A 19,806-nucleotide genomic window follows, 5' to 3' on the forward strand; every position below is an offset into this window, starting at 1 on the left:
TCACTATAACACAAGAAACTTCTGTCTAAAATGTAAGTATGCCTATACTGGAATAACTTCAAATTGTGTAACCATACATAAGCTAAATTTAAGCTAACTAGGGCAGGTATTTCTAGTAACATAACCATGTCAGCACAAAACCCATCTCAGACTAAAAAAAGCCCCACCTGCTCAAGGAGTTGCATAAATACTTGCCATCAGACCCCACAGAGCCCTGTCCTAGCATAGTTACACTTCAAATAACATCCAACGTAGATAGGCTGCACATAATAACTGCAGTATAGATGCTTCTTAAGACTAAAACTCCCTTAAAGGATCTAATGTTCTTTGGTTTCAGTAGCAGACTTTCCACTGATTTCAGTGAACTTTGGCTCAGGCCTTTTAATGTTAAAGATGAATGTAACATATTAAATTATAGAACAGAGTACTTGGTCTTAATAAGAGCAAATTATTTCTTCAGGGTAATAAAACTAATGCAGTTGCAGCAAGACAACTGAGAAAACAGACTCAGGGAAAACTAATTAAAGCATCTTGAGTACAAGAGCTAAGTTTTGCCCTCCTTGACATAAGAAATTACCTTCAGAACTTTTATAAAACACTTATTCTCATACAAAGTAGGTAATAAAAGTGATATACTGTAGCCTTCTCTCGAACCAAGATCAAACTACCTACCTTCTATGAAAGGGAGCAATTTGCCCAGGATGTGCCTCTTGAACACAGAAGAAAAAAAAAAAAAATGTTTGCTGTTGAAATGTGAAAGCCTATTAAGTGCTGGGCTGTGATTGCTTTTCAATTAGCTTTTACAAAGTTCTAAGGAAAAAGTGAAAAGGTGGTTCCTTAGCTTGCAAGGCAGCTATTAAGTTTCTACTCAGATAATGTCACCAGAAGACTGCACTTCGTTTCATCATGTAGACATTTCTCTATCAAGGAGAAAAGAGGAAATAGAAGAGCAAAACTAGAGAAGGCGAGTTGTTCTTTAGTAAGTATTAATAAGCCTTGCTGGCTTTTCAGAGAATCAGCCATCTCCAGCAAAGGACTTTAGCACTTGATCTGTTTGCAGTAAATCTCCTTGGGTACAGAGAAAATCTTTGATTAGTTGAGTGGATCTGTTCAGACCCAAGATTGAAAGGGAAGAGTTTGGGCTGAAGGAGCTCTTGAGCTTGAACTGGAGCATAATGCAGCAAGCCAAATGGCAGGACGTTTGTCTGAAGAGGAAAATATCTTGGTAAAGTGATATTCAGAAATATAAAACAAGGCTCTCCCTCCTAGTGACCACTGTGGGTAGTTCAAGCCATGATGGAGAGAGGCTAGAGACAGATAATCACTTGTGCAAGTATTTAACTGCAGATACATGAGAAGCCCTGTTGACATCACCAAGCCGATTTCAAAGCAAAGAACAAATGTAAGTGCTTTGCTGGATGCAGGCCAGAAGCAGATGAAGTTAGCAATAAGATCATTTTGGAGGCTTCTTTTTATTTCTGAATTCTCAGAGCACCCAGACCTCTTCCTGGACAGTTTCAGGAAGGACAAATCTACCTGGAATGGAATCTGAGACACTAGCTGAATCCTTTTCCATACAGAATAGGGATTTTTTCCTTTAGCTCATAAGCAGAAATGTTGTATTAGCCTTTCAAACAGAGGCTGTTTGTTGATTTAGAAGCTATTTGTTGATTGAGAGCTTTAAAACAGAACATCTGGGTCAATTTTTATTACCCTCATTGGAATTACTTTACAATAACAATTTTCCAGATCTTATTTTGCAGGCCAGGAAAAAAAAAAAAAAAAAAAAAAAAGGATTGTGTCCAAAAGCATTTGCTCAGAAACTGAACAGTAATAATAAATGTCAGCCAGGTACACCAGATCCCTCTCCTTCTGGATGCCATCCTACAGTGTTTTCAGATGGTATTTGAAATCAATTAACATACTGGAAGGACTATAAAGTATGTCAGAAGGTGGGCTCCAATTCAATAGAATTGGCTTTGGTGTTTTCTGATCCCTGGAAGAGGATTTTTCTCCTTAGTTTTATAAAAAAAAAAATTATCAGGCTGCTACTATTTGCTTCTAGTTATTTTCAAGAGACGGGGAAATCCCACTTCAGCTCTGGTAGGTTACAAAAGTCCTGCAGAACTCATAGGAATCAAGATTTTTTCCAGTATGACCATTTCCAGTGTGGTCAAACCAACAGGAGAGGAAGACTTCCAAATTTCTGAAGTGGTCAGAATCATCATGAATAAATGGATGATAAGCAAAAGCCCCACTATCTGTAACTGCAGTCATTGTGGCCATGATAGAATAAGCACATGCGTATGGGTCTGGAACACTGCACATTTCCAGTCTACTAATTGCTTCAATTTCAGAATATAATGCAGTGCTAGAACACTGTTACTATTCATGGTAATTTGGAAGACTGTCAGATCTTATCTTATTTGGTTGGAAGTGAGGATTATTGCCATTTTTTCCTCTGTTTCTCATAAACAAACAAAAAATAGGCTTTCTCATGTTCCTACTGAAAACAAAGCATTCAGTACTTCAGTACAGGTTTACAAATCGATTTTTGTTCATGGCTTGAAGGCAAGCACAGTTTTTTGGAGCACTGTTGTGGTCCTGTAATGGAGCACCCTTTGTTTACTCCTACCACTTATGGAAGGTCCAGGATGTGGACAGTATGTATGCTCAAAACAAACTCTTGCACAGAAAAAAGAACTAGTCCTGTTCATGTTTCCATATCTAGCTTATAGTGAAGATTAGAAAGAGTAATATTGCTTCACATTCCAGGGAGCTGCAAAAATCCAGGCGTTATACGTTGGTGCTCAGGTGACATTTATTTGAGTAAGCAAAGGCTACAGCTGAAGTGTGGCTCTGGGGACCTGCTCTGAATGTTTATTGAGGGGGAAGGTTTTGTCTTGGGCTTACCTTTGTGTAAGTATGAAAAGCTGAATGATTAGTGTGATATTCTTACTGGGGAACTACTTCTCTTTGCTTTTTGCTGCAGTAAGCATTCTGTTCCCCAGTAGTGGATACAAGGGAGACAGGCACAAAGGGCTGGACCCTCCTTACATTGCATTAGACATCTGACACCTATGGTAAGGTAGCAAGTCAGCAAGAGATTACCCGTGGGTAGTTGTTTCTTTAGATCATGTGAGGTCCTGCTAGAGAGGAAAACACAAAATCTGCACCCCGGAAACAGCAAATAGCTGTTAAGAAGTTCTAGGAAGCAGGCAAGGATACTTATGTTCCTTTTGTAAGCTTTGAAATGCTTCAAAGATAAAACTTTATCATTAACTCAGCTTTGTCAGTTTAATTCCCATGCTAGGAAAGGATAAGAAAAGACATCAAAAGAAGCAGCATTGAAGGGAGTGGCTGCTGGCAGGAATGTGTAGAAGCAATGAACTTCTTAAAGCTGATAGCTGGAACTAGCCACAGGATTCAAGATCATGCAAGTTTGTGTAGGAACAGGTGTTCAGAAAGGCTGTCTTGAAGTACTACCTGGTTTGCCCAGAGACAGAGTTATAAATTAAGATAAAACTGCTTGCTGTATTTGTGTTTATGTGGTTTTACATTAGCAATTAGGCTATAAAAGAAAGACTTTGTTCTGAGGTTGTGTCCCTATGGCACACTACCAAAATACAAAAGCTTTGCATTCTGATAATGTTCGCAGTTGCAGATAAAATGAAATCTATGCACCTTCCTGATTAAACGTCCGAAGTTTGGGCATGATTTATCCCTAACAAACTCAACACCTGCCAGAGTTTCTTATTGCCGTGCAATTTATAAATATTTCTGACAATTATTCCTTCCTTCTTCTGAATTATATAGACATTATAATAAATAGGCACATATTTTAATTGGTATTTTTAGTGCAGTATTTTAAAATAATTTCTTGTGTTTCTTGCTTAATATTTTTGGTAAATTTACTTTGAGAGTGTTTATTTGGACCATTTTGTTTCTCTGAAGTGGGTTATTCCCTTCACTCTTCTAATTACTAGCAAATATCTGTGGGTAACTATATACTTCTCAACTCTTTGAGAGACAAGCTTACACAATTGCCTTTCATTGCTCAGATCAGTGCTCTAATTGGTGTTTCTACATCATTCTATCTCCAAGATTTTCCTTCATCACAGACCTTCTCTAGGCCTGGACATCTTTAGTGTTTATGCTCTTTAAAAAATTAAAGAATAACAATATTTTAAAGATTAAAGTTTTGGTTGAAAGCGAGTAGTGTGGTAAACATGGAGTGTGATATGTTGCAGCAGCTTTTTGTGAGGTATTATGACCCACAGTGAGCCATCATCCTTAAGAACATAAAAAATATCTGCTTAATTTTCAGAAGTTCAGGGCACTCCTGAATTCCAGCGGCTTTGATGGGAACACTGGGTCAGCTCTGGCCTTCACTGCAGTCATGGAGGATTTTTATCAGAGAGTAGGTTTTGGCCTATACATCAAGCAATGCTGATCAAATCACTTTTTCTTTTTGAGCCTGAATAAGGATTTCTGTTCCTCCGTTTAATGCACTCAAGTCTGAAACATTTGTTCTTTGCAACTGCACAAAAAAAAAGGAGATGTTCAGGAGAAAGTTGTACTTTATGCTGAAGTTGAACTTGGAGTGATCTCCTGAGATGTCTTTTATTTGTCTGTTAAGCAGAATGCACATTTATAGTGCTGTATAAATAATAATAATAATGTTATCACCTTGCTATATTCTGTTTATTGTAATCTGTTTATTCTGCAAAACTCAGCAATGAAAGTAAAAATAGCCTCAGTGTGTGTTTTCAGTAAAGATTCTTGCCATTTTTATTTCATACAAACTTGTTCTCTCTTCCCCATTTATAAAGCACATTGTATTTAAAGCTATCCAAGGAAAACAAAGCCAAATAAGTGCAAGTCTCAAAAAAATTATGTTCTGATAACACTAAGTAACTCAACTCCATAAAAGTATGAGGCCATATCGTCCAATCTTTTTTAAGTACTCCACAATCAAATCAGTGAAGGGTTCTACCTAAAAATCAGTAGTGTTCGATGGCCCAAGGAATTTCCAGCTTGAAATGGAACCATACAACTCAAGGAATTAGTCATAAGACAGTGAATCTTCTACCTATAAATTTTGGTTTGAAACTATCTCAGCTTCAATAAGAAGTAATGCTAGTTAGGGATTGATGGCCTGTAGGGATCAACATTAAAAGGCAATAGCTACCACAATGTGGTATCCGAGATATTAAAGCTATTTCCCGTACCTAAAAGAGTATATCAAGAAAGTATTCAGATATTAATGTTAGCCAGCATTTGTGAAATAAATAGGCTTGACCTCTTTTCTAGCAAATAGATCTCAACATTACGGAAACACTACAAAAAGTGTCTCCTTATTTGTGACCTTGAAATCATCAGTCCTGTGGATGATTAACTTCATGCAGAGGGAGAAGGAAGGCATGTACATTGGTAAGAGGAGGAAACAAAGGACTTTTGCAAAATCTGCTTCCCAGACCCCACCCTTTCCATGGATAAATAGTTTGTCAAGCTCTTGGGCTGCCAATCCTGCTCTTAGATCACCCATGAATATACTTATGATGCATTAAAAAAGTCCTGAAATAATTAAGGCAGAAAATATGAACTGACAGTCTAGGCATTAATCATGGTGCCTTATATTAATCTAGTATGAAAGTCACCACCTTTAGAAACTTTCATTTATCATACTTCCCTGTGTAAACAGTTCACAAGGGATGTGCAAGAGTTTCGTCACTGCAAGACTAGGATTTTACTGCACATACAATAATGAGCATTTCAAGCCTTGGACAGCCTGATTTTAAAAGCAATAGCTGTATACTACTGCTTGAGATTTCAATGTGCTTTGATACAGAGAGCAGCTGCCATTCTTTCCCTGAGAAATATGAGACAGGGGAGGAAGTTTCATCTGGGAAGAGGGGGATATCATATATGTTGTTAAACCTGGCTACAGGTAAGAAAACACAGAAAACTCAGTGCAGCAATACTGTAACACTCCATTTTCAGAGGGCTTCATGAACAAGGAAGGGTTAATGGAAGGCCTTGCTTTCCCAACTGCAAGTGAAGATGTTCCCCATTCAGCCTGCAGCTTAACTCTGTCCGAAAGGCTCTGCTGCACTTCTCAGGGTACTCCAGCTGCATGCTGAGTATTTGGGTCCAAGCATGCATTGCCTCTGAATGGTGGTGGGATGAGCCACCAGCCTGTGCTAGGCCACAGTTTTGCATCCCCTTGAATAACCTAGCCTCAGCACAGCCCTTCCCAGCTCCAAAAGCTTTATTATCCTGCATAAATGCTTCTGCAGATGCTGCTCAAATGCCAAAACAAGTTTGTCTGGCATGAAGGCTTTGGGCATCAGAGAGCAGTACATGTGTGGAGCATCATCTCTCTTGAGACAATTCCAAGCCCTCACACCTATCTAGTGTCTCTTCTGCATTCCACCCTGCTGCCTCTCAAGGCTCCTGGAAGAGGTGAGTGCCCTTCCCCTCTCAATGAAAGTCAGTCTCATAAGGTGCTGTCACTCAATAGGTACCACACATTTTGGGGGGTGACAGGCAGTCTGCACAAACTCTGGCATCTGTCAAGCATTGCTTGTAGGCAGTGCAGTTGCTCACCTGCAGAGTCTCTTCCTTATTTTCCCTCTATAAGCTATACATAGCAGGACCACAACCATCCACTTGACCAGGGCTGGGTGCAGCATCTCATAGCATCTATACAAACCCAATACCTGCATCACTTCTGACAGTTTTTGCTACAAAGCCTTTTTAAGCCTTTCTATAGTATTTAAGTCCCACCAGTCCTTTTCTTCAGTCCAGCCACTCATGGCCCTGGGTTGAAGAAGATTATTAAAAATTCCACACAAACCTACATTAGTATAAATTAAGAGGTAGAGGACATTATCCTGAATAGAGTGTGAATTTTTATTCAAATAATTCTATTAGCATAATTATCTTTTTGAGAAATTAAATGTACGTTATTACACTTGATGTGCTACAAATTATAAAAGCAAAATTTCACTTGTAAGGTTGCACAGTTTTCAAGCAATTAGCCATATTGCACCCAGAAAACCAAAATTAAACACATAAATTAAAACAGCAGGAGGGATAATAATGTTAGAAAGGGGGCGTAGATTTTATGTGGTTTGTTGCTTTCGAAGCTCAAACTAAAGATAGTTCTGACAGGAACAGGTCGGACAAGTGGGGTTAACAGGTTTCCCCACATATTTCTAACCAGTGATGTAAAAAAAATACTTGACTGAACAATTATGCGAGCTACTCTCACCAGTGATAACATAATCTAAGCAAGTCGTTTACTTGTGAGCTTTGTGTATTATCTTGCAACATACCCCTGATTTTTTACAACACATTGCTGTTATTGGTGTTTTACTCAATAGGAACATTGGTTCTGAATTCAACTTTCATACTCTTTTTATGGTTATTGAGTGACTGTGGCTGCATCTCCATGCCGCTACCTACACAAAGACATATAGCATTTTATAGTACTTTATATGGATAGCATTTATCCTGCAGGCATTAATAATCACAATCACAAAAATTATCAACACACAGAAGTAATTTCAGAATGACTAAAACATTTAGGTAACAGCAGTTAATTAAATGGCATGGAGAAACATAGGAATGCCATTGAATTAACTCCAAAGGTGTTCTGCACTCTCTGAGCTTGCTAAAATTCTTCTAGACAAGCTTCATCATAGGAAGTGTCACATATCTGGAAAATCTGCATTTGCCTTGCCATGCTAAAACGAATTAAATCTGAGGAAATGCTGGAAACTGGGAAAGGAATAGCATCAGTTTTCCAAGTCTCTGGGGTGTAAAAGCATAAAGACATAGAGGAGCACTACTGCTATCCATAGGTAACAGCCAGCAACCGGGGACACTTGCAGCATGTCTTTGTGTCTGTTAGAAGAAAATTTTCTTTCTGACTTACTCTGTACATTGATTATCTTAAGGATTTTATACAGCTCTTCCCTGCACTAAAATTTCCCTCTATTTGCCTCTGATTCCCTTGTGCTTCTAAGAGGAGGCAGATTACATGTGCTTACCATGAAATGTTCTGAGGTTTGGATGGTCTTCTAGCATAATTTGCTGCAATTCTAGGTTATTCACTTTGGCCTGAAATACACAGAACTACTTGGGTACTGACTGCTTAAGGGAGCGTCTGTCTCCTTATGGTATTATACTGCCATGGTGATACAGAAGAGATCTGCCACTTAGAGGAGATTTCAGGAGAGGGGACTTTGACTTGCTTTTTCCTCACTCCTCCGTCTTTTAACACACCAGTTTTATTTATTCCATTTCTGGTCTCATGTTCTGCACTTTCCTTATTTCCTTTTCCCTTGTGCTCTAATGTTCAAGAAGGATCAAATTTACAGGGAGTCTTTTACAAAGGAAGATTGCATTGCCAATAACTGCCTAGTCCACGCTAACTAACTGTGTGGAGTTCAGTATATAATTGTGTATGCACCTACAGAAGAAAAGAGGTAATCCTGATAAAACTCAAGCAATGCATTTAAAATAATTTATTTTGCTATAGCTGTTGGAGGAAGGGGGCAAAATTAATGCTTTTTATTGTGTGTGATGATGAAACTGAGCACAAGAAAAAAAAATATTCAGTATGTCTCTCCAAATTCTTGTCAATTAGGTTAAATTCAAGATTACACAAAGTAATTGAATCAGACTGATCCAATATCATGTGCATTGCTTCTGTTTTCCAGCATAAAAAAGCACATGCCCCTTCCAAGAAATAGAACCAATAAGTTTATTCAATTTTGCAGGTGTAAAATTTTAAATGACTGAAAAGGAACAGTAGGATTATATAGTAGGACCATTCTGCATGAGAACATGATGCCTATTAAAGAACAATCTCAGAGAGCTCAAAGTATAATGCAGCTTCTAAACCATCTGATTCATAAGCACTGTGAATTTGTGCATTTCTTTACCCAAATGTTCTTTTTCTTCCTCTCCTCACACTGTGACACTCTCTCAGTACTGGCAATCCATTGCCAATGTGTATTTTCCTTGGAATTCCCTTTATCAAAAAGCTGGACGTGTTCTTCCAGTATGGATCTCAACTTTCAGACACAGTGAGATTAAACATCTCAGACATTCTTAAGTCAGTTGACAGTTTATACAGTTGACAACTGATATAAACAGTGATGTCCAAATGAGACAGTTCAAAGTTGACTGAGTTGGTTACTTAAAGTATCTGTAGGCCTCTATTGTCCTTCTGAGCCTCAGCACCCTGTACCTGTACTCTGTTATGATAAAATGAGCTATGTCCACATTTCCCAGGGCTGCAGGGATATGAAGGCATTCCCAAGACACACTACTTGCTCTTAAAGTTTCACTTTCCATGTACCTTATCAGCAAATAACACTGACCTCTGAGGAGGGGTGAGAGGGTGCTTTGCCTGGGTGCCTGAAGTCCGTCTTGCAGCACTGCACAAAGGGCAGGTGAAGAAAGTGGACAAATATAGCCATGCTTAAGCACAGTCTAGCCATGTGGTTAGGAAGTGCACTCAGAAATGAGTCGAAGAGGATGGTAAATTTAACCTGAAAGAGGCTGAAGCCACAAAGAAGTCATTTTGTTTCATCACTGTAGGTTCAGCAAGGGCCTACAGCAGGAATCTCTTTATTCCTGGAGTGTTGTTAAAAGGGAGACATGAGTGCATTTGGCTGTGTCTTTCCCTATGTGTCTATATCCCAGCATCTATAAGAATTAATTTAGTACTTTTCCATCCTTTTACTGCAGGTTTTTCCATACCCACTGTGGCTGCCACCATTTTTTATCTTGTTTTTCACTCCTCCATCTGCCAAATCCCAGCAATGGTGAGGCATCCACTCATGCCATATATCTATCTTTTTTCAGCTCTGATACCAATTTTGCCTTGAGTAATACCTCCTTCCTTGCCTCCTTCCATGCATGCAGCTTGACATGGAGCATTAAGAAACTGAGGAAAGAAGAGGAAAAAATTTCATAACAGGGAGAGGGAAAGGCCTGAGGGATGAGCTGGAAGCAGTCCAGGTTAAACTAGATGGAAGGCAGCAGGGGCAGGGAAAAGACAAAATAGCTATCAGTTTATCAAGTGAAGTTGCATCAGGGAGAATGGGACATTTTCAATACTGGGTAGAAGAAAGGGCTCTGCAGCTGTCTTGCAAAGAAACAACAGCAATAATGGGAATTCAGATGTGGTGTGATTTATCCAGGGAGTGTCACATATGTCTCAACAAAATCATCCAAGAGCTCAGATAAATCAGTCCTGAAATATTCACCTTTCTGCAGTGTCATATGCAAATGGAACTTGCAGACCTTTACACATTTTTGTAAAGAAACTGGTGCAATGTCATGGTTTGATCTATGTGTTGAAGAACAGCAGCATGAATGTTCAAGGGCTCTTACTCCTCTCATTATTTGGTAAAAAGCTCTTTAAAATCAGTCCAAAACCTACATGTAAGCTATGCTTTTGATGATTAAAGCATTAATGGAACTAGGTACCAAAAGTTCAATACAACAGGATGGCTGCATTCTTCCAGGATTTTTTTATTTATTCAGTATAACAAAGTAAAACAGATAATGAAGGGTACTTGAGTTTGGAAAGCATGCAACAGAGCTTACTGAGAGTTCAAGTCATCTGGGAGCTGTAATAAGGAGACAGAGAACTGTAAAATACTACATCCTATAAATAGATGTCACATAACAGCCTGTCAGGTATAAATACTATAAAACATATAGGAAAGTTGTGATACAGAGCATACATGATTGTCTAAGGGAATTCTAGTCAGATGCAGATTTTCCTGATTTCAGCTTTAATGCTCTGACTAGTACACTACACAAAGTTAAAGATGACTCTCGTTTTCTGTGGTCTCACTGGAGTTAATCTATCTTTTGTTTTCAATTTTAAATAATTAAATTAGGTATATTAGTGATATGTTAATGCAGTTGTTGCCCTGGGCAGTTAGAATTGGAGCAGGAATCAAGAGAGGCTTTCAGGGTAAAGATAGAAAAAAAATTAAAATGATTAAAACCAAGAGCCTGAGATAAAAATTATATGGTTTTTAAAATGTCAGCACAGCTGGGGAGAAAGGGGACTCCTCTAAAAGCCCATCTCTGACATATGGTAAGAACATTTAGGGCATTCATTCAGTAGCAGCGTTTGGAAAATTCTATGTATGTCCCATACAAAGATGACCCCCCAAGGTCATTTTTGATTGCAAGATAGTGGTAAGCAATAGAGGGAGAATTAAAATCTAAGATTCATATCTTACAAGGAGGGTTGAAGAGTTTTCAGCCACATTATCAGAAAAGAAATAGCCTGTACTTACAGTAAAGATGAGTGAAACAGGCAAGCAGAAACATCAGCTTGCAGCAGGTGAAAGCAATGATTCCACTGCCCAATTCTATGAGTCCCTGGAGGACTGCACTCTTCTCATCCTGTGTGGTTTTGTAATGTCAACTTTTTGGTTATTTAGACAATGCTGGTGCTGAAGGTCCAAAGAGGGAAGTGCCAATAGAACTAGGAAATAAGCAGAGTCTTTGTTAAACTAAAATCCTGTGCCATATATGCTCCCTCCAGTGCTAATTTTAGGGAGAAGTGTGAAAAACTATGGTTTTGCTTCTGAAATTTCAGAGAAGATTCTGCCTTTATAGGAACAGGGCATAATGTCTTTTACACATCCATCTTTCTTTGCCAGCATATGCATCAGTTTATATTTGTCCAGGGGCAAGGTAATTAAATGCAGCAAGTTGTCTAATCATCTGTGTGACACTCAGCCTTCTGAAGGCAATTCACTAATAAGGCTTCATTTGAAGATACATTCATTAATTTTCAACAGAAGCTAGTGCTGAGAAGATGGTAGAAGCGTAAGGTTGGCCAGAAAAGTAAGACAATAAAGCACTTCATGCAACTTGATAAATTTATAAGTAATCTAGGGTGCTTTCTCAATATGCAGATTCAAGGGACTTTTAAAGTTATTGTCTCTAAAACAATTAAAATCAGTATTATATGAATGATGGGACTCCCTTATTAGCTAATTATTGTTCCTATAATTAACTGAGAGCAACTAATCACACTGATACATCCCTTGAATAATTGACTGATTGAGGTAATGACTAGCTTTCAAACATATTTGTCATTAATTTGTAGCTCACGTAGGTGAAAATATGCAATAAAGTCAATGGCTGCTAGGAATTTGAAGCAAAAGAATGATCTTCTATTCATGTCCATGTCACACTGTTGTGATGAAGTAGCTTTCTAAGGCATCCTTAAGGGAGTTTGCACATTTGCCTTTTTGTCATTAGTATACTTAATTCTCTTCCCCCAGAGGAGATCTGCAGAAGGAGATGAAGAAAGGTAGAGCCAGCATCCTAAAAGGGGAAGCGACTCCTCTGCTTATTTGAAATGTTACTTATATTCTCTCTGAACTACAAACTGGTAAGAGATGCCAGGTTAACAGCCTGTAAGACTGAAATCTATGTTTATCCAAAAGCTACAGGAGAAAAAGAAGCTATGTGGTTTGATATATATCCAGCTTTGACCTTCAATATTTTTCCAGCAGAATGGCTACTTTGCTAGAAAACACTGTTCCAAGACAACAAAAGCCCTTCAAAAACTTGGATCAAACACAGCAAATAATTTTGGCCAGAAGAATAGATGACAACACAGAAAAGTTGAATATTGAATGTCAGTGTTTCTGAACTATCACAGTTCGCTTTTCTCTTTGACCAAAAAAAGATAAGTTTGATATTTCAAAAGTCATATAACTGGATTAAAAGACTTAGCAGAAGCATGTGTTTGGACTAGCAAAGTTGGAGTACTTCAGTGTTCACCAAAAGAGGCCAATCAGCTTCATCAGAGCTAACCCAAAAAGACAGCACCTTCATAAGGTTACCCAAAGTTCATGTGCTCATCCTGTAAAAGTCTCTCTGCCTTCACTGGTTGTTCATAAGGCTTTTGTAGACAGCCCAACTAAATTAGACATCTCTCTCAGCTACCAGAAATTCAGTGGTGTGACCTTTGAACACATGTCATTCTGCTTGAATTAAACATTGCAGGCAGAGCTGAGAAGGAAAATTTGTTTCACCAATCTGATATGAAGGTATATCTCACTGCAATTCTGACTTGAATGACATAGTCATGAGCGATGCTAGCAATGAACATTTGGTCATTAAACAGTTTCCATGTTTGTACAGAGTTACTCTGAACTGAGACTGTAAATTCACAACTTGCAAAGAGGCTGAGCTCGATTTCCAATTTCCTTTTTTGCAGTCATCAGGATGGTTTCCATACATGATATCATGGCCATGTAAATAAAGTAAATGGACAGAGGGACCAGCTACATTACACTTTTTGCCCATATTATTACTAAAACTGAAGCTAAGATAATCTTACACTTTCCTTATCCTTCTCCAACACTGATTTTACCATTTCTCCTCTTCTCCTTGAGGCATGTCCCTGTAAAGGAGGCTCTAAACCTGCTATCCTGAATGGTCTTCTACCCAGACATTCACAGTTAGACTCAAGCTGTAGAATGAAATTAGCAACCTTGGTTCTGCCTTACTCACATGAAAGCACAAAACCTTAATTTTTTTTGCCACGCTACCAGAAATTTCCATGTATAAACTCTTGCTTCAATGAGAGATAACCTGAAGAAGGACAAATTATTTGGAAGTTCTTTTTCAGTCTGTGTGCTCCAGGCTTTGTATGCAGTTTCCTATTTCTTCCTTCTCTTCTTCATTCTTCCTCCTTTTATGGCACTGGAATTGTACAACCTCTGTCAAGCCTTTAGGATCTGAACAGTTCTGTCTGATCTCAAACGAATTTTTAAAACATAAGATGCAGCTGTGTAGGGGATCAGAGGAAAATATTCTGAATCTATCTGTTTAACCAGGCACCAATCACTGTGTTATCTGAGCTCCTCACAAATAAAACATGTCTTACAGAACATTTATTGCATTTTATCTCAGGGATATTGTTTGCATATCAGCCTATATCTCAGGATTTTGCAAAATACCTAAAAGCATTTTAGTCAAAGGACAGAGAACAAGGGGAGCAGTAATTACAGCTATTCAAACACTTTTTATGATGGTGAAGTAACAAAATTAACTCACAAGATAGTCCACACCTGTGAAAAGATCCAGGAAGAAAAAGGACTCGATCTTTTCTTCTTGCAGAAAGGTTTCAGTTAATTGCTGTCACAGAGAGTCAATTCTGTGCTTGCAAATACACCTGAAGTCTTCCTGACATTAAAACGTAAAAAGCCCAACCTGATACCAAAGCAACAGGAAAACTTGCAAGAGAAGTCTAATCTACCACAATAGGATGGTAGAATACCAGACCTTCTTCAGTTCTGTTCCAGCCCCACACAGAGGAGCCTAACTCCACTTGAGCCTCTGTACAACACCTGAGATACCTAACTGTGATAATCGCATTCATTTGACTCACGTGGATACTGTGAAGATGCTTTGTAAATCACTTTCAGGAACTTGACAGAAGGCCCTTCTGAGTTTTAATTGATCAGAAGCATTTTTTTTTAATTATTATTTTATTTTTCAGATTGCAAGACAACAATGATGCAAAAGCAGCAGAAAATGTAATGGCTGGGTTAAAATTACATAGGATGTAGATGACTTGAATGAGCCCTCCTGTGGGAGTGTTGCAGAAATATTTCCACTTCTAGAGAACATGCTCTACTATTGCACAAACTTTCACACCACAGTCAAACACTGACCCTTTTTGTCTCTCTGAAAGTTGCACCCCAAGGGGCCAGAAGTCTATTTTTTTTTTTTTCCAAGTAATTATACATAATTACACAGTGATGCAAAGTGCCATTAAATGAAAGAGAGAAGACATTTACAAAGAAGATCTCCTATAATCCTTGTCATGATGTACATGGAATGTACTCCATCTTTTTCTAATTTTACATTGTACATTGTAATCATATTGTAGGTGAAATACTCTATTGAAGTATGCATTAATTAGCCTACCTTTATTTCCAAACAGAGGTCATATAGCTAATTATTAAACAGTTGAAGGAGTCAGAGAGGTTCTTTCTTACCATGTTCTGCTCCATAAGCTTCATAGTGCAGTCTCTTCTGGGGAAGGTACAAGGACTAGTCTTAATGGAATTAAATAGAAATATCCCTGTTCTCCAAAAGTTATCATCTCTGTTTTGTAGCTATGATCCAAAGATGTCTACACAGAGCAAGGTCTGATTTTGTAGGGTGCCTGAAACTGTCCATCTATTTAAATGGTGGCAACTCCTATTGATTTGATGATACTTTATATAAGAATGTTGCTGAACTCTGCAAAGCAATCACAAAGGAATAGAAGTATCACCATGCAAAGGAGCTGCATTATTATTCTGTAGGCTTGGCTACTCATGGAAGTAGGAAGGATAAATAAGGAGATTAATTTATATATCCTGAGCTACCTCGCATTAGCTGCACTGCCGCATTTTCTTATTCATGGTAAATGCAAGGTAATCTTTCCCTGCTTATAAATCTATAAATGCACACTGTGTGATAATGTATGGTATCTTGCTTGTAATGATTCTCCACATGTCTGCTCCTTAAAGCAATCCTTTCACCCTACATGGTAAGCTGCTGGAGGCCTTGACTCTTTCAGGGGATTCTTCCATATCCTAAAGATGCACAGATTCCACTGTTTTGGAAAAAAACAACCCACTACAGGCAGAAAATTTATGTCTCGTGCAGAAAATAAAAGAAACAAAAAAGGGCAGATCAACAACTGATTCGCAATTTATGACTTGTTAAGCATTTCGCTTCATAACCACAATCTGTTTACATGAACTGCTTTAGTGTAAGAGTCAAAAAGTTAATTGCTCAGTTGCAGGAATCTTAGATAAAAGTTTGTTCAGTAACTATAATTCACTGCAGCCTACCAGAAGCTTGCAAGTAAATAACTTTACACCAAAGTCCTTCTACTGCCCTCTGATGACTCACAAGTAACAGAAGGTTTTTGAAGCAAAAGAAGAGATTGTCTTATTATGAGACAGTGTGATTTATTCCAATCAAAGGTGGCGTCATTTCTGTTCTCTTATATCTGCAAGAGTCCATTTCAAGAACATCCTATAAGCTTGGGCTGAAGTTTTCAAAAAACAATGCTTTGCCTCTCAACTCCCTGCTCCTTTTTGCCAGTGATATACCCTAAATGCCACAGCCATATTGCTAACAACGTACGTTTTTCTGTACTTAGCAGAAGATCAAGAGCCTTTAATATAATGTCCAGAAGTGATTGCATTATATCCTTCCTTACGTGTCCCATAAACTGAAATGTCATCTCCATAAACTTCCACTCCCCTTAGGCCCTCTGGGCAGCATCATTTCCCTTCCGTCCGGAGGTCTGCAGAAGAAGTAACTCCCTAGCAGCCCTATGCAATTTGTCTCCCGTTATCACCAAGCTGGACAAGAACTTTGGGCAAGATGTGGGCTGCACCCCATCAGGGCTATATTGACATATCAGATATGGCACAGATGGAGCCCAAGAACCAAGCAAGCAGTCTTGAGGCTCAGCTTATTCCCTTCCCTGTTGCATAGTTAGGCACATTTTTCTTCTTACCCAACAATAGGATTTTGTGGGGACCTGTGGGGTTGTGCACACAGTGTGTTACCATCTTCCACAGTAACCCCCTTGAATCATGTGCTTTTTACAAAGCCAAGACCCAAGGATTTCCCTGTGCACTGACAGACCTAGCCTTGGATTACCAGGTTACAAAGACATCACTCATATCCTCTTTGCTTTTGTAGCATGTACGGGCTCTGAATGGATCTAGACAACTGATTTGTCACCTTGAGCAGGTGCACTTTTGTGCCTTTACAAATCCCAGCCACCTCTGCCCTGGAATCAATGTGAAATTTAACAACTGTATTGCAGACCTTAAAAATAACAGTCTAGACTTGTTCATGAATGCCTGCTTTGGACATTGAACTCAGAAAATAGGTAACTCTCACTTGTATTTGCCCTTTCTTCCTGGATCCTTTGCTTTGACAGGCACATTCCCAATATCCTATTATCTTACATGTTTGTACTACAGTAAGTGGGCATAACTGATTTACCTTTTCTCCTGCATTCATTGCTTTCTGTACTTCTGTCCTGCCCCTTCTTATTCATCTTTTCTTCTGAACTGAACAAAGAAGTTTGTTGAAAAAAAGAACAGGATTAACACTGAAAACTACCGTGAATCTTTCTTCCCCTTACTGCACAGCCTCTGCCTAAAGCCTCCAGCTTCTATTTCACATTTAAAGAAACAGCAACTTCCTAAGCAGGGCTTTTTCGTTTTTCTTCCCCAGCACAACCTTTATCTAAGCACAGAGTCAGATGCCATTCCAGCACCTTCATCTTCAATGATGTCCCTGTCCTGGTGTAACAGACTTGGCCCGAATGAAACAGCAAGCAGCACAGCAAAGTTGTACCAGAGAAGAAGTGAGTATATGCCTTCATCTTTTTAGCATACCTTAGCAACAGAAAGTTAGGAAAAACATCAGGAAAAAGTTACAAGCAGGGTCTGGCACCCACGATGTGTCCCACTCAAATCATAAGCTGATTATGAGATCACAACTTTATCAGCCATATGTCATTGAAGGATTCTCACTACGCATACATTTCATTCTTGTAATAAAAAGATACATTTTTCCTTTGACTTCTCCAAAGAAGCAAAATTACCTAGCAGGAAGCAAGGAGGGTGAAGAAATAAACATGGTTATAATCACAGAATTAGGAATGGCACAGATGTCTCCAAGAGAATCTGCACTTGGAAAAAATTAGTAAACATCCGGACTAATTAGGTACAAACTAACCATCACTGACCACTGTTTGTTTGTTCTCCAAATTTATTTATTTCTTCTATCTCAGAAAAATAAATCTCATTTCGACCCTAATGCATGAGTCACTCTCCTCAAAAAAGCAGGTTATTAGCAGCAGCTTCCCCAGCTGAGAAGTATCAAGCGTCTTTCTCTATCTCTCACCTCTTTTGTGGCAATAACTACTTGGTTTGGTGATGATAAGAGAAGTTACATTCAAGAGTTCAAATGCTCCCAGTGAAACTAAAAATTAGTGCCAAGAACAGCCCCAATAAATTGAAGAGCGGATGTCAAAAATTCCCCCTCAAATTGTGTGAAGGGATAGGAAAGAGGCAGAGGAAATGAGAGATAGGAGGAAGACGTGCTTTTTCTGTGCTATTTCACAGAATGACTCCAATAAACCTAAAGCTTTCTCTTTTTTGATAGTAAATAGAAAGTTACTTCAATGAAGCCCATCCCCTGCAGCCTCTGGATTCATTCCCTTTAAAAAAAAAATAATAATAAATAAAAATAATAAATAAGTTACCTCTTCCCTTTGCCAGCCTGTAAAGGTGAAGGAAATTAAAGTTCTAGGGATTAAGCCTGCTGTGCCATCTACACAGTCATTCACTTTCTGATTGAACTTCGGTTATGCTGCAGGGCATGGCTCAGCATGGAGTGGAAACCAGGCTGAGCAGGGAGTAAAGTGGTTTCCCAGATCATGACCCATGGGTAGATGGGGCTAGGAGGGGAACAAGCACTCCTCAAGGTGACCAGATACAACTATGCAAAAACATGAGGTTGTTGGAGAATACTGCATTGCCTACAACTTGACTGTTCTTGTTGAGGTAAAGCTTAGTAGCTCCACCAAGATCTCAACACTCTCATTTGACTGGCATTTATTTTCACTGTGAAGGGATTGCACACCATTTGCTCGTACTAAGAATTTGTATTGAAAAGGATGTTTCCTGCCAGGAAGGGGATGTGGAAAGGGTGTTTCCTGTCGCCATGGCAGAAATTCAGCCTTCCAGTGTCAACATTGTTTCTGCTCAAACTTCAACTCTCACAGTGAGGTGCAGCCTAATGTGAATTTCAGCTCCAATGAGAGTGCAACTAAGGAAATCTTTATTCCTCTGAATCCAGTGAAGGATACAAAACCTTTCAGGCTTTAAAACTGTCTTAGTAATGCAAATCTGCATGCATATATGTATTCCTTTTCTCAGGTTACATATGGCTTCTTTTAGTTTGGTTTGAAACTCTTGTCTGCATGTGTGTATAGATATATGTGCATATGTATATGTATCTCAATTACATTGCTCTTGAACAAAAATAATGTATCCTCTGCCCTCACAGAAGCTGAAAACCATTCTATTAGCTGAAAGTAAAATAACAAAAATGTAAGAGAGTACAATTCTCCACATATAGAATGTTATTGCACTTTGCATTCTTGAAACTACCTTTTCATTGGCAATCACTTTCAAAAATTCTGAAATCCATTTATAGACAGAAAATCTCATGAGGAATTTTCTTATTTTCACATGATTCATGGTACTGTACACATACAGAAAACAAGCAGAAATGTATGGGCAGGAGGCAGACACTTCATGCTGTGCACTCAAAAGAACCACATTTGAACCCCATGTAGTCTTATCATTCTTTTCTGTTTGTTCATTTCCTGCTTTCACTGTCTTTATCAAGAGAGGGTGACATACAGAAGCATTTCCAGATAGATCCTTGTTTTAGGAGATTTGGAAAGCATTACCTGTTATAGGGCTCTTCTCTGTACCAGGCCATACTTGTATTACAGCTGTGTGTGACTTCCACTACTTGGGAAGTGCTCAGTGTTGCTGCTGGATGATACTTTTCTTTATTTAGGATATTATATATATATAATTTATATGAGAATGAAGTTAAGGGACAATACGTGAGTATCTCCTTTTTCTCTTTCTTTTTTCATCGTTTTCTCCCAGCCTCACTTTGGACAGTACTACTATC

At 38.6% G+C, this 19,806-nt stretch overlaps 1 long non-coding RNA gene across 1 annotated transcript in view; it reads left to right on the plus strand.

The window, feature by feature from the left end:
• Positions 1-17,456, plus strand: part of LOC107321053 (uncharacterized) — a 380,448-nt gene extending 362,992 nt beyond the window's left edge. Inside the window, exon 4 of the long non-coding RNA XR_014945636.1 lies at positions 17,323-17,456. This is a non-coding gene — a long non-coding RNA (uncharacterized LOC107321053). The remainder of the gene's footprint in view (positions 1-17,322) is intronic.
• The last annotated feature ends 2,350 nt before the right edge of the window (positions 17,457-19,806 follow it).

Source organism: Coturnix japonica, chromosome 1 (assembly GCF_054131305.1).
Source record: "Coturnix japonica strain WE chromosome 1, WE-NBRP24, whole genome shotgun sequence".
Classification (NCBI taxonomy): Eukaryota; Metazoa; Chordata; class Aves; order Galliformes; family Phasianidae; genus Coturnix; species Coturnix japonica.